A 15,469-nucleotide genomic window follows, 5' to 3' on the forward strand; every position below is an offset into this window, starting at 1 on the left:
AAGTTCTCCAAATTCTGAAACACATAAGCATTTTCAGACATGTTTAACATTTTGCTATGAGCTTATGCTTGATGGCATGCTGAATGATGTACCTGTCAAGTTGGGTGCTTTAAATTGTAAATCAAATTACTATGTAGAATTCAATAACTAAGCAATATATTGTCCTGCCATTACTAATCTAATATATGATGAAATTCATTTTGAAAGGGGGTGGTGCAGATATTTGGGACCCCTCAGTGTTCTGCTGGACAGTGGGATGGGAGTGGTATCACCAGATGTTTTATGTAAACTGTTTTGGTTCTGACAGGAGTATTAGGAACACATAGTAACCATTGTCACACCTGTGAAGATAGTGACATGTTTGTGTGTATATTTAGCCTCCTAGTGATTTTTCTTCATATCCCTTATTACTTGCCTCAACAGCAAATTATGGGTTAGCATGACATACAAGTTCTACTTTGCCCTCAGTGCACCTTAACAGTCAGTGTAAGAGTCACTGCATGTTTGTACAGAAAGGTGTGCCACCACACCTGTTTTTCCCAGAAATTACAGGACAACTAACTGCAGACTGTGTGTAAAAGGAATGCATACGGAATATAAGGTTTAGTTTGCACATTATTACTACTATGAATGTGTTTTGTTTTGTTTTTTTTAAGTCTACTTTTTGTAGGTAAGCTTATGCTAAAAAAAAGCCAAAACCAAATGGTGGGTTTTAACTTATTAGTGCAAACAGCTTTTTGCACTGCACAGTTCAAACCATTGGAGCCTTATATGTGTTATGGTAGCTGAGTATAAAGTGTAAGAATGAGTAGATTTATGCTTGAGGATAGATTTGTAAAATTTACCCCTTTTCGCAAACACAATAAACATGTTTTTTGTACATCTCCTGTACCTCGTATATATTTTCCTTGGCCTCTGGTGAGATAAGTGCGTTGCCTAACTGGCCTATGTTCACCAGTGTCCACATGGTGCATCACCAAGTCCGACCGGGCTTTTTACTGAACGGAGTCACAAAGGGCCACAGCACTGCCTCAAGCTGTTCCCTCTTGTGGGCACTCAACTGCTCATCCCAGCTCACTTCCTCTACACTACCTTCACCTCTGGCATCCGCGAGGTCGTCTGGTAGTGGATAACTTCCTGGTTTCTCAGTCGGTAAGCGGCAAACCGCTGCTACAGACTCCACACGCATGTGGTATACCTTCAACATATTTACGTGGTGGGTCCGCTGCTGCCTACCGTGTACGGTCCAGTCCAGGCTGCCTGGAGCTTGTTCTGGCTCGTGGGCATCAGAACAAGGACCTTCTGCCCCATCTCAAACACTCTGGCACGCGCGCCCTGATCATACCAAGTCTTCTCTTTTGCCTGCGCTTCCGCTAGGTTAACCTGCGCGAGCCCATGAGATTCTTTAACCGATCTCAGAGCTTCAGCACATATTCGACCACAAAGACATCCTGGGTGGGTAGCTCCCCTTCCCAAGACTTCTGGAACAGGTCAAGTGGTCCACGGACTATGCGGCCAAATAGTAGTTCAAAGGGGGAGAAACCGGTAGACTCCTGCGGCACCTCCCTAGAAGCAAACAGGAGGTGCAGCAGGTAGCGTTCCCAGTCCCCCTCCCCCCTCCGAGGTTACAAATGCCCGCAGCATGTGCTTCAGAGTGCCATTGAACAGCTCGCACAGTCCATTAGTCTCTGAGGATGGTAGGGGGCAGTACGGAGCTGCTGCACTCCGCACTTTGCCCAGAGACCCTGGACCAGTTCACTCATGAACTGTGTCCTTTGATCGCTTAGGATCTCATTAGGGAACCCTACTCTGCTAAATACTCCTAACAGCGCGTCTGTTACCTTTTCCGCTGTTATGGAGGACAGAGCTACAGCGTCTGGATACCGGGTAGCGTAGTCCACCACAGTGAGGATGTATTTCTTCCCCCATCTACTGGGCAAGGGCAGGGGACCTACTATGTCCACAGCCACTCGCTGAAAAGGTTCCCCAACGATTGGCAAGGACCTGAGGGCAGCACGAGCACTAGGGCGCCCAAGATGCTAAAACACATCACAGGACTTACAGTAGGCTCGGATGTCATTCGACATTCCCGGCCAGAAAAAGTTCTGTGTCGGGCGCTTCAGTGTTCGATCTCTTCCCTGGTGTCCCGCCATAGGGATATCATGGGCAACTGACATCAGTTGCGCGCAAAAGCCCCATGGTACCACCAGGGGGGTGGGGTCTAGGCTGGGGTTACTGGGGTCAGTCAGATGGGGGTTACTGTGGTCAGCTATACTCACTGCTGGAGCTGGCATGATGCTAGAGATAGGAGCATCACCGGGCACCACCACAAGATCAGGCTGGCAAGAGGTAACTTCCTCTGCATTGCTAGGGGACGTAGTCATTTCAGAGGCAAAGGGCTAGCTGTTTCCTGAAGAAATAGCAGATGTGGTCTTTTCCTCTGGGCTGGCTGAAGTTGAGGTTGCTGGTGATGGCTGTTGTCTAGCAGCTGTGGACTTTTCCTCTGGGTTGGGTTGTACAGGTGTAGATCCTAAAGACTGTAATCTAGCAGCTTGGCTCTGGGTATTAGAGTTGAGAAATGTGGTCATAATTTCACCCCCAACATCGTTGCCCAATTTCACATCAGTTGGGAGGCCATCCATAACGGCAACATCTCGCAACTCTTGACCCTCTCCCCAGTCCAGATACAACCTTGCTACAGGCACTTTCTTCTCCAGTACATCTGCCACTTTAACTTTGCCAGTGCGACCCTGCAATACTGCAGAAGGATCAATAAGATGGGGGCTCACTACAGTTATGGATGCCCCTAAGTCTCTCAGTCCTTCTCCCTGCAGGGGTTCCACTTGGACCAGCTGCAGGTTCCTCCACATGTTTTGGGGGGTCTTTTGGACACACAGGTGACTCTCTCCGCTGAGTCACCTTCAGACATGCCACACTCCCTTGTGCTGGCAGAGGTGGAAACAGCCCCAGGACGTGGATTAGGGGCAGGAGTCTGGGGTGCTGGGGCTGTGGGACAGTCCATCCTTAAATGACTGCTTTTCCCGCAGTTGTAGCACTTCTTCTCCAGCCTACGCTCCGGTGGATTCTGATAACTCCCAAGGACAGGATGGGGCGGTGGCTGGCGAATGGTACCCGAAGGGTTAGGTACTTTCTTTTGGAGGTGAGTAGAAGAGGAGTGTCCACCTGATTGTACAGTCCTATGTGGTTGGCTGTTAACCTGGCGCTTCTGCCAGTGTGACCTCACTGCCACAAACTGATCCACCAACTGGGCCGCATTTTCCAGGGATCCTGGACTACGGTCCAATAACCACTCCTTCACTTCCGGTGCGCACAGGTGGTGAAATTGCTCTCTGAAAATTGAACTACTAATTCTTCCCAGGACTTTGCAATAAGTTGGATTACTGGATCTGACGCCAACTGCCGCAACTCTTTGGCAAATTCCTCATGGCTGATATGGGTGCTTTTAGCCAAATACCGAAACTTCTGCTGGAAGGTCTCTGGGGTAATATCATAGCGCTTAAGGAGGGCCCGTTTTACCACGTCATAGTCCGCACAGTCCTCTGGGGCCACACCGCGATAAGCTGCCATTGCACGACCTTGTAGCGTGGGAACCAGATACTTTACCCACTCCTGTTTGGGCAAGTCATGGAGACTACAAGACATTTCAAACACCTGCAAATGTCCATCAATATCTCCAACAGTGTCATCAAATTTGGTAAAGTGGAGAGAGCCCAATCGGGGCACAGCAGATGACTGTTCACGGGCTGCTGCAGGCAGCAGTGCCCACCAATTGCTCCACAATTTGATGATAAGCAACCGCTCCGCCCTAGTTGTTTTGTCTCTGAGGGACCACAGCTTCTGCATTAGTACAGAAAAGTTACCCTCATCACGCTGTTGAACTTGCATCACTGGTTCACTCTGTGGGAGGGGACTGTTGCTGGAAACAGGTGCTGTGTTCTGGGATGTTACTGCAGGTACCTCTAGATTTGGAGTTAACAACACCTCCTGGTCACTGTTGCAGTCAGCTTCCTCAACTGCTGACCCATACTGCGCATCCCAGGCTGTTGGTGCCTTTTTCACTTTGCTCCTTGTTACTGTGAAAGGAATTTCTAACTTCTTTGCTTGGCACAGTATCTCGAGGTCCACCTTGGACATTTTACTCTACTTAGACATCATGTTCGTTCTCCTGGCTGCAGTTATTCCTCTCCTGAATAACTCTGCTCTCCTGACTGGTGCACAAAAAGCCGCCTGGGGTCATCCCACCGCTTGCCACTAGAAATCTGTGACAGAATGGACCGCCTATGCCACCCTGTCTGTTGTTGCTGGGAACCGGCTGGACTCACTTTGCCACTGTTCCCTTTCGTTATCCTAAATGCGCCTTCTAGCCGCAGTAGGAGGGGCTTAAAAATTCTGCCACCACTGGACTCCTTACCGGCATCCAGTACCGGGTTTCTTCTGTGTAATTGAAGCTGCTAATGTACCCCGTTACTGATGTACCTGGGCTGGTACCCCTGACCTCTTCCGATTGATCAGGGTTGCTGTGAATGTTTCCTACAAATTTCTTGCCCTGGTCTCAGAAATAAAGATCTTTCCTTTACCAAAGTACACACAATATCAAAAATAAGTACATTTGCAATTATATAAATAAGCGCCCTGCGCTATTTTGTTATAAATAACTTTTATGTTATAAATTTATTTAAAGTGATCCAGTCATAATACTGAACTAAATATGCCTACTATGCTTTTACTCCCATACAGCAGGTTGCCAAGTTTGGGTGACATGCTGATCTATAACAGCAAACAAAGGCTGACTGACAGCATAGCAGACTTACTTATTCTTATTACTGCATTCTCAGCTTTTTTTTTTAACCTATGTCAAAATCTCATTTATTTAATTAATACACTGTTCTAAAGATGCGAGAGGAGCTTCAGCTATCTGATGGAATCGGGAGGTAATGGCTTATTCATATTAAAACCCATGGTAAAACTATACTGGCCTACTTTTGGCAACTTGTATCCAGGAGAGGAGCGGGGAGCGGCCAAACGCGTCATTTTGGCCCCCGCGACAAATATGCCATTTTATCGTGGGGGTGGGGCCAAAATGACGCAATTCGCGGTGAATCGCGTCATTTTAGCCCCACACTTGCGGGATGCGGGAGATTTGCCAGCTCTCCCGGGAGTCTGTGAAACCGACCCGAATTTCGGGAGTCTCCCGGACATTCTGGGAGAGTTGACAAGTATGAGTAAAACACAATTCATTATGAAAAGTGCAAACTGCCCTGCCTTTCTTTTCCCTTCTCTCACATCATATAGATATATAATATACAGGTTTTACTTGTATGGTGGTTGTGTTTCTCAAAATTTGTTCTTGTTTAATACATGAAAATACTTTAATTTAATTGTTTATTACAGTAATGTACTATCATAGTCATCAGCTATTTATATAGTGCTACTTATACCAAAGTCCTGTACAGAAAACTCACAGGCCCTGCCCCATTGGAGCTTAGTCTAAATTCCCGAACACACACAAAGACCGAGAGAGATTAAGGTCAATTTAATAGCAGACTTTTAAGCTACCATTATGTTTTTGGATAAGACATATAACCATATCAAGTTCAATATTGAAATAGACGCTGACCGCTAATATAGTAAGCAAGTCAACCATCAATCAAATGAAATGGCCAGAAAAATGATTAATATGGTACCATATATAGAAAAATTGCCGTTATCAATGTCCATTCACAAGCAGGAGGATTAGATATTGATGGAAGTATTGTGATCCTCTTAGGCCAATGTAATAGTGGATAATTAAATTAAATTTTATATCTACCTCTGATGAAGCGGCGGCACGCCGAGAAACGCGTTAGGATTGATACTCACAGAGTATAACCAGGTGGTGGCCAGTTTATAACCCCGGGGTTGATTTGGACTGAACAGCGCACTTTAAGCTGTTATTCTAAACCTTACTGGAGACCGTGGAGTAGGACCTCTTATGGCAGCTTGGAATCCATGGGCTTATGAAGATAAGCTAAGTACCTGATAATATCTATAAGTGCTGATTGCACTGTTCGGTGCATTCAATATTGGGACACTGATACAGGTTCTTTAATTATCCACTATTACATTGGCCTAAGAGGATCACAATACTTCCATCAATATCTAATCCTCCTGCTTGTGAATGGACATTGATAACGGCAATTTTTCTATATATGGTACCATATTAATCATTTTTCTGGCCATTTCATTTGATTGATGGTTGACTTGCTTACTATATTAGCGATCAGCGTCTATTTCAATATTGAACTTGATATGGTTATATGTCTTATCCGAATTTTACTTGAGAATAAATTGTAATTTTAATATGCTTGATGCTTTGCTCTCTTTCTTGTTTGGTATGTTATTTTGTATTTTTGACAGATCCAGATCTGTCTCTGAAGAGCTGCAGCATTAGTTTTTCTTGAAGGATAACCGCAGCGCCTTACAAATGTATATATGCATTATGTTTTTGGAGTGTGGGAGGAGCACCCAGAGTAAACCCATGCAACCATGGGGAGAACATACAAACTCCACACAGATAAGGCCATGGTACTATGATCATGTTGAGTATTGAGGTCATAGTAGCTGGGATGTACTGATCTGTAATATTTCAACATAGAATTCACTCTTACTGGAGATAGTATCTGATTAAAGGGCTTAGTGAGCCTAGAGTTGAAACATTGTGATGGGTCTACTTTCTACATGCAGGACAAAACCAAAGTCAAATTGGCACTGCAATATGTATCCTTCTTGCAACGCTACTGCATAAAGAGAAATTGCAAATCCCTTAAACTAAATAAAACAGACAAACAGAACATATATCTAGCACTAAATGATATTATCTAAAATATAAATGTGTTATATAATTGTTAAAAATTAAGGTGTGCTAAAATAAAATACATTTATTATACAATTTCTAAAATTGGATCAAATAAAACTTGTACGTAAATCCTAGACCGCTGCACCATCTAGGTCCTGGCATACTAATAGACACCCCTCCACTAACATTATGCCCCAGCAAGGCCCCTGTGCCATAGTAGACACCATTCTATTCAAGACCTGATTCTTCCTGCAACTCTTATTGCCCTCCTCTTGAATTGATGCCTCAGACCTGTCCTGTTACCCCTCATGGCCTCTTTCCCCACAGTCTAATACCTTTTCTTGCCCCATCATGTCTGGTGCCCCTAGCCAGGCTTGCTACTCCCACAATGGACCTTTCTACTCCCACAATGGACTTTTCTTCTCCAACCTTACATTATTGGAACTGCCTTTATCAGATCTTATCAATAATTTTTACCCCAGTCCTTCAAGCTCATGTGGTAGCCCTCCACCCCATCTAAATTGCAAGATTGTGAGTGTCCTCTATCCTCTTTCTCATATCTCATATCTGTTTCTTGTCCATTTAGTAAATAACATGCCCCCTTTGCTCGTATGTATAAGTTGAGTGCAGCTAAACTGGCTGCCCCACCCCCTACCATCTGTCTCATGTCAACATTAAACATTATGGAGCGCATCTGCAGTCTTTTTCCATATTTTCCCCGCAGAATCACTCTGCACATGCTCAGAACTAGAAGATCTAGGAATGAATATTGCACTTACTACAGCCTACGATTTAGTGGAGTGAACGGAGTGGAGAATGGACAGATCCACATAGGCGTTTTACAGTAAGGGTGTTCCTGTGCGGGCACGTCCAAGTCAACCTTCAGCGCACTAAAAAGTTTTCAGCCGTATCTCCTTATCCAGCTCGGGCTTGCGCTGGACCCAGCTGCACAATACAGTGAAAAAATTAATTTAAAGAAAACAACGTGGCCCAAACAGATTAACCCTAGTGCTGCAATCCTAGTCAGTAGTCCAAGGGGTAAATGTATGAACATGCGGGTTCTTCAACACCCGCGTGTTCAGCGATTAAATTTCAAGCGGCACTGCATTGTAAAGGGAAGTTTCCCTTTACAATGCAGCGCCGCTTGAAATTTAATCGCCAAACACGCGGGTGTTGAAGAACCCGCATGTTCATACATTTACCCCCAAGTGTGTAAAAATAAAATAAAATAAAAAATCATCTTCTCTTGCAGCTTGAAAAACCCACAAAAACCCACATATTCTTCCGGAACATGTTTGGCAAATTAAAAACCTTCTAACAACGCATCCTAGTCCTAAATTGTGGATCTCCTGCCACATAATGAAAAAGTGATAGTTTGGGAAAGTCCCAGGTTATAACTAGACCTAGCAGCTGTAATTTTTTTCATTATGCAGCATGAGTTCCCCAATGTAGGAGCTAGTTTACGTCGTTATTTATTTTGTCAAGCATGTTCTGGAGGATTATTTGTGTTTTTCAAGCTGCAAGAAAAGATGATACTTTTTTGTTTACACACTTGGAATATTTTCTATTTTGTTTTTTACTGGGACAGTCACGGACCTTTTGGAATATTTTTTGGGGTTAAAGCTTACATGATTGGATCCATAAGAAAGCTTACAAGATTGAATCCCATACAGATGAACGCAAGTATTACTGGAGTTTTTCATTTTTCAATAAATTTAATGGTAAAGCAAGGTGACTGGTTTATTTAAATATTGTGTTGAGGCACTATGGCTCACAGCGGGCCCTGGGAGTGAGGGCATGCTGGCACTTGTGGTTCCCCAAGTGCCAGCATGCCCTGGTGACCATGGGTATGCTGGTGCTTGTAGTACTACAAACACCAGCATGCCCAAACTGTTAATGGGCATGCCTAGGCTTGCTGGGACCCGCAGTGCACTAACACAAAGTGGTGTCTTTATTATCACAAACTATATTATTACCCCACACCCACCGTACAGGGGTGTGGAAAAAGCACTAGTGCTTTCAAATAAATTAAATAACGGTACTGCGCTCATTGTCCCAATGTTAATATAAATGAGATTGATGGTAGTCTGACAGAATGTGAGTAAGAAATGCTGCGAATAAAGATCATGCAATTTTGTTACCACAATAAGCTGAGACCTAAAATATCTAGGACCATCGGTTAAACCTCTGCGTATGCAGAGTTCCTTCTGATAAATATGCAACTACGCTCAATATTCTGCAAAATGTAATTGTCAACTGGAGCTCTTCAAAGGAAATATTATTAATAAAAAAAAGTCAGGATTCGGATTTGGGGCCCCAGAATAAAAAACTGTAAGGGACCCTCAATCTCTTATACAATATATTTTTCCAGGTAAAGCTGCTGTTCAAACAGTGACCAGCCAGTCTGCTATAACTGACTCCTTGACAGACTGCATTCTGTGCCCATTTGCGGCAGATAGGTGCCAGCATAAATGTTTTATGTTTTAAGGCACATTGGCTATCTAGCACCTGACTCATTCAGAACCAATGTACTGAAATCAGGCAGCTTGAAGATGTCATGTGGAGTTTCTTATAAGCTTCCTGCCAGAAGAAAGAATGTTTACACCGACATTAATACTCTGGAATATTTGCAGTGTCCAAAAGATTGGTAACTTAATGCCTCCTTGTAAAAGGCGAATATTGAATCTCTATATAGCTGTCACACAGAAAATGTGCTAGCGATAAAAAAAAAAAAAAGAAGCAAAAAACGGTGGCACACATAGATGCAGTGCTTAAGGCCTCATACTCGCTCACTGTTGTCAAATAGAAAAGGTCTTGTATTATTGTATTGTATTGTGTTTTAGCCTTTGGTTGCCACCAGGCATCCCCAATGTAGAAGATTCTTGCTTTTAGTTAAAATAACATTTATTTTTGTTTTAGAAACATTACAACCAACTGCTGTCTATACATTTATATTTCAGACTGGCTATTATCAGCATTATCTAGTTTGACTTTTAAATTGTATCCTTACATTTTATAACCTACAAGAAGGGTCACCTCGTGTTTCGTGGGTCCGATTTGTAATTTGTAGCAGTTATTATATATTGGCAAATTATTTGGTAGATAGACCAAAAATTCTATTTAGAAAATAAGATTCGTTGCTTTGTCGTGTTGCTATTATGTCGTGCTCTCGCGAGGTTTCTTTACAGCAGTCAAACAATTGTTTACAATTTATGTTTTCATTATTTGTTGCATTGTCGCAATGTGGTCTAATAGCTTACTTTTCCAGTATTGAATAACCAACTATGTAAGATCTGTCAGCTTTACACATAATATATATATATATATATATATATATATATATATATATATATATATATATATATATATATATATATCTGATCATACAGTTATGACTTCATCCAGCAGGTATGCATCATTTTGTTCAGAAGGAAATTCTAAGCATGATCAATTCTGTCCTTGAATGTTCTCCAAACTTTCCTTTCTGACATGAAGAGAATTATTATTGCAGGATGTTTTCCAGACTCCAGGAGCAGTTTTGTTCCCTCCTTTTTCTCTGGCCTGTCATGTAACCTTGCTCTTTTAGGAGTTCTTGAAATCCATGTACTGAAGAGGTGGGGTTGTAATACATCAGTTATCAGTTTTCCTATCAGAGTTTCCTAATTAACGGCATATGAGAGGAGTTTGAAAATCAGAAAACATGCAATAAACTGTGCCTCAACAACAGGAAGTATTAACTGATACATCTAGAATAATCAGGCCCGGCGCTCCCATTAGGCAAGGTTAGGCACTTGCCTAGGGCGCCGGGCTCTGGAGGGCGCCACAGAATTCTAAAATACTTTAAAACTGTGCGGCGACCGCTGACCATACCTGTCACGGCCGCCGTACAGCATTTAGATGGACGGGGAGGGGGGGGGGGAGAGGCTATTTTGTCACCACCGCCGCCTCTCTGCTCCGTCTCCTCCCCTCCACTTACTAGTGTCAGTGAGTGGAGGGGAGGAGACGGAGCAGAGAGGCGGCGGTGGTGAGACAAGGTAAGGAGAGGAGGGAGGAAAGCGGCGATTTTTGCGGGGGGCGGCGATTTTTGCGGGGGGGCGCCACTTTTTTAAAAATGCCTAGGGCGCCGTGGACCCTAGCACCGGCCCTGAGAATAATGGAGATGGTGATTTAATATAAACCCCCATAATAATCATTCAGTACTGCACTGATGGCATTAAAATAATGGATAATAAGTGTAGAAGAGCGTAATCTCAAAGTTTATTGTACAGGGTTTTTTTTTCTATTTAAAATAATTTCAGTATTTGTAATGAAATTATACATGGCAAATTATGCTTTGCATTTATGTTTGCTAATAAAATGTATGTCTATGCTGATTTTGAGTGTATGTTCTTACATGTAAACAGAAGTGATCACATAGTCTAATAATAATATTTGAGTATTGGTCAAGTTCAGTTTGATATTGGAGTACCAAAACAACATATTCACCGGACAGTCCTGTTCAGTGATGAGACCTCATCGCCCAATTATGGATTGCACTATCATAGAAGCACTTAGATAGCCTTTATAGCATGTGATGTTGGTTTTATGATTTCATTTTAAATAGTTTCAAATCTATATTATGTTAGATAGACGTAGCAATAGGGGCTCAAGTAAACTTGGACATAAATCTGATATGGAACTGCAAAATGCTCTTTTCTGTACTGTGTATGCATGGTAAAAAGGAGTACGTTTTTTTGTCTGTATGCAGACTGAGACATATTTCCCTTTGCGTCTCTCTCAACATGTAGTGAAGGGCCCGGCTACAAAACACGTATGTCAACGCTCCTCACGTACTATGTAGAATAGACAGCAGCCATAGATAAGCCTCTGAGGAGATGTATCTGTTGCAGCTACGATCACCCTTGTGTAAGATGATCATCATCAGCACAGACCTTGCACTGCCTGTTTAAAAATAACTAAATAAATAAAGAGCGGGTCAACCTCTTAAAAGTCAAAACTGCTCGAACGCCTTATCAGCCTAAGCTGATAAGTGCAGAATCGAGGGGTGGAAATGTTGGTAAGGAACGTTTTGCTCTGTCAACCTATATCCCCTGTTGTCTAGCAGAAAGTAGGCAGTTTCGTGGCCATCCGCATGCACAAAAAAAAATTAAATATATATATATGGGGTGAGCAAAAGGAGGGTTTGAGGGGTGTTGCTTCTCAGTGGTTTGGAGCACAGGATATGCACATTCTGCAGTTACATTAAAGATAGATTATATATATATATATATATATATATATATATATATATTCAGAAAATCTGCATCTAATTCTTGTACTTCACCAATTTCCTTTTGGCCTTGGTGACGAAGCATGTTTCACACATTTGTCTGAATCATCTTCTACCACACACAGCTACGTCCTTCTGTGTATTAACAAATCCCTATACAGAACATGTCTAAACAATTTGCTCCCATGTTAGAATCACATCTGGATGTTGCATATAGCTACAGAGGATGATGATGACCTTGGGGATGAATTTACATCTTATTACCCCCTTTACTACAACAGACTATCTGAGGTACAGCTGCAGGAATGTCCACACTTTTTCACATATGGCCCACACTGTGCACACTTTTCTGCCCAGTGGATATCTGCAAAAGAAGAATTACAATTAATAAATCTAATGTTAGCAGCTTGTTATTATAATTTAACTTTTATCTGTCCGTTTTACCTAGGGAAATTAAGAGGGTGGTAGAGGAATATTATAAGCTTGTTTGAAGATGTGGGTTTTCATTGAACGCTTGTTGAAGGTTTGAAGACTAGAGGAAAGTCTTGTGGTGCGAGGGTATGAATTCCAGAAAGAAAAAGTCCTGTAACCGAGAATGGGTTGAAGTAATGACAGCGGAAGAGAGACGCTGATCTTGTGCAGAACGGAGGTGTCTAATTGGGAGATATTGAGACAAGTGATGTATGTCAGTGCAATTTTTTTGATGGCCTTGTATGTTAGTAGAATAATTTTATATTTGATTCTTTGAGAAACAGGCAACTAATGTAGAGACCGACAGTGACTCAGCAGATGAAAAACGATTTGCAAGGAAAATCAATCTAGCCGCTGCGTGCAAAATAGATTGTTGGGGCTCAAGTCTGATTTTGGGAAGACCAGTAAAGAGGGAATTACAATAGTCAATGCGGGAGATGAGTGCATGAGTTAAAGTTTTTGTAGTGTCTTGTGTGAGATATGTACGTATTCTGGTAATGTTTTTTTAGATGTATGCAGCATGATGTAAATATAGTTGATGTGGGGAACAAAGGATAGTTGCGAGTCAAGGATTACACCTAGGCAGCAAGTTTGCGGGGTGGGATTTATGGTCATTTTGCCAACAGAAATAGAAATGTCAGTCAGGAAGCTTCTATTGTTGGATGGGAATATTATTAATTCTGTTTTTGAAAGATCGAGTTTGAGTTGGCGAGAGGACATCCTAGATGAATGGCAGAAAGACAGTCAGTAGCGCGAGACAATACAGATGGTGAGCGATCAGGAGAGGATAGATAAATTTGTGTATCATCCACATAGAGAGGATACTGAAATCCAAAGGAGCTTATAAGATTTCCAAGAGAAGTGGTGTAGATAGAAATTAACACTGAAAGAGCGATTAGATAGGTAGGAGGAGAACCAGGATAGGACAGTGTCTTGAAGACCTAGGGATTGTAGCGTCTGTATGAGGAGAGAGTGGTCAACAGTGTCGAATGCAGCAGAGCGATCCAGGAGTATTAGAAGAGAGTAATGGCCTTTAGGTTTAGTTGTGATCAGATCATTGACAACCTTGATCAGCGCAGTCTCTGTGGAGTGTTGAGAGCGAAAGCCTGATTGAAGAGGATCCAATAGGTTGTTTGCAGAAAGGAAATATGTGAGGTGAGTATAGACAATTCTCTCAAGAAGTTTGGAGGGGCATGGGAGCTGAGAGATGGGGTGGTAATTTGAGAGAGAGTTTGGGTCAGAAATTTAGTTTTTTTAGAATAGGAGTAATCACTGTGTGCTTGAATAGTGATAGAAAGAAACCAGTAGAGAGAGAGATCACAGATTTTAGCTAGAGGTGGAATGAGCACACGAGACAAGGAACTACCAATTTTTTAAGAATATGGGATCAAGAGGACAGGAGGTAGAGTAGGAAGATAAGAAGAGAGTAGAATCTTCCTCTTCATTTGTGGGATCAAATGAAGAGACAGTGTCTGAGAATGCTGGGAAGGAATTGAGCTGATTGCTAGTCGAGGGAGATGATACCATTTTAAATATGATCTTATCAATCTTGTCCTTGAAATAGGAGGCAAGATCCTGGGCACTGATGTTAGTCGGAGGGTTTGGGGTGGGAGGATTGAGAAGCGATTTAAATGTGTTTAAAAAGGCGTTTGGGGTTAGAAGCCTGAGCATAGATGAGAGATTGGAAGTATGCTTGTTCAGAGCATTTCGATAGGTGTGGTAGATAGCAGTATATGTACTGATATCATTAGAGGTACAAGATTTGTGCCAGTGATGTTCTGCTTTACGAGAGAGTTTTTGTAGATTTTGTGTTACTTTAGTGTGCCACGGTTGGCAGCAAAGTCTACACGAAGTATGAAGAGTCACTGGAGACACTTGATCAAGGGCAGTTGCTAAGGTATGGTGAAAATGAGGAACTGCCATATCGGGGGAGGAAAATGTAGAAATTGGAGAGAGGAGGAAAACTGTTGAAAATCAATAGAGTTAATATCCCTGCAGGTATGAGGAGGCTTGGAAGTGTTTGACAGCAGGGAGGTTAAAGAACTGAGAGTGAGCGAGTAACTAATAAGGTGATGATCCGAAAGGGGGAAAGGAGTGTTAAGGAAATTAGAAACTGAGCATAGTCTAGACAAAACAAAATCAAGACAGTGGCCATCCTGATGAGTAGCGGATTCAATCCACTGGGAGAGGTCAAGTGAGGAGGTTAGAGAGAGCAGTTTTGAAGCAGCATTGGAAAGTGGATTAGCAATAGGGATGTTGAAATCACCCATGATGATGGTGGGGATGTCAGACGATAAGAAGTGATGGAGCCATGCAGAGAAATGTTCTAAAAATTGTTGGTAGGCTCCAGGGGGGCGATAGATGACGGCAACACACATAGAGAATGGGTTAAAAATACTAACAGTTTATACTTCAAAAGATGTGAATGTGAGTGATGGGACATTTGGTAGAACTGTGAATGTGCACTGTGGGGGGAGAAGTAGTCCAACCCCACCTCCTTGTTTGCCTCCAGGTCTGGGGGTGTGGGTGAAACGGAGACCACCATGTGAAAGGGCTGCAGGTGAGGCAGTGTCTGATTGCATGAGCCATGTTACTGTTGTTGCCAGAAGGTTGAGGTTGTTTGAGAGTAAGAGGTCGTGTACGGAGGTAAGTTTGTTACAAACAAAGCGTGCATTCCAAAGGGCACATCTAAAGGACTTTGAAAGAGATGTGAGACAGGTGATGTGTTTGAGGTTTGCTGAATTTCGGGAGCGTTCAGATATATGCGCGTGGGAGAAGTGAGGGGGACCTGGATTGGGTGATATGTCTACAGCTAATAGAAGTAGGGAGGAAGAAATATAGGAAAGATTATTGTAAGACGTGTGTCCTTTTAA

At 42.6% G+C, this 15,469-nt stretch overlaps 1 protein-coding gene across 1 annotated transcript in view; it reads left to right on the forward strand.

Annotated features, from left to right (window-relative positions):
- Window positions 1–15,469, forward strand: part of RPS6KA1 (ribosomal protein S6 kinase A1) — a 93,600-nt gene that overhangs the window by 50,858 nt on the left and 27,273 nt on the right. The gene's annotated exons all lie outside the window — the stretch shown is intronic.

This window comes from Mixophyes fleayi, chromosome 2, assembly GCF_038048845.1.
Source record: "Mixophyes fleayi isolate aMixFle1 chromosome 2, aMixFle1.hap1, whole genome shotgun sequence".
In the NCBI taxonomy this organism is placed as follows: domain Eukaryota; kingdom Metazoa; phylum Chordata; class Amphibia; order Anura; family Limnodynastidae; genus Mixophyes; species Mixophyes fleayi.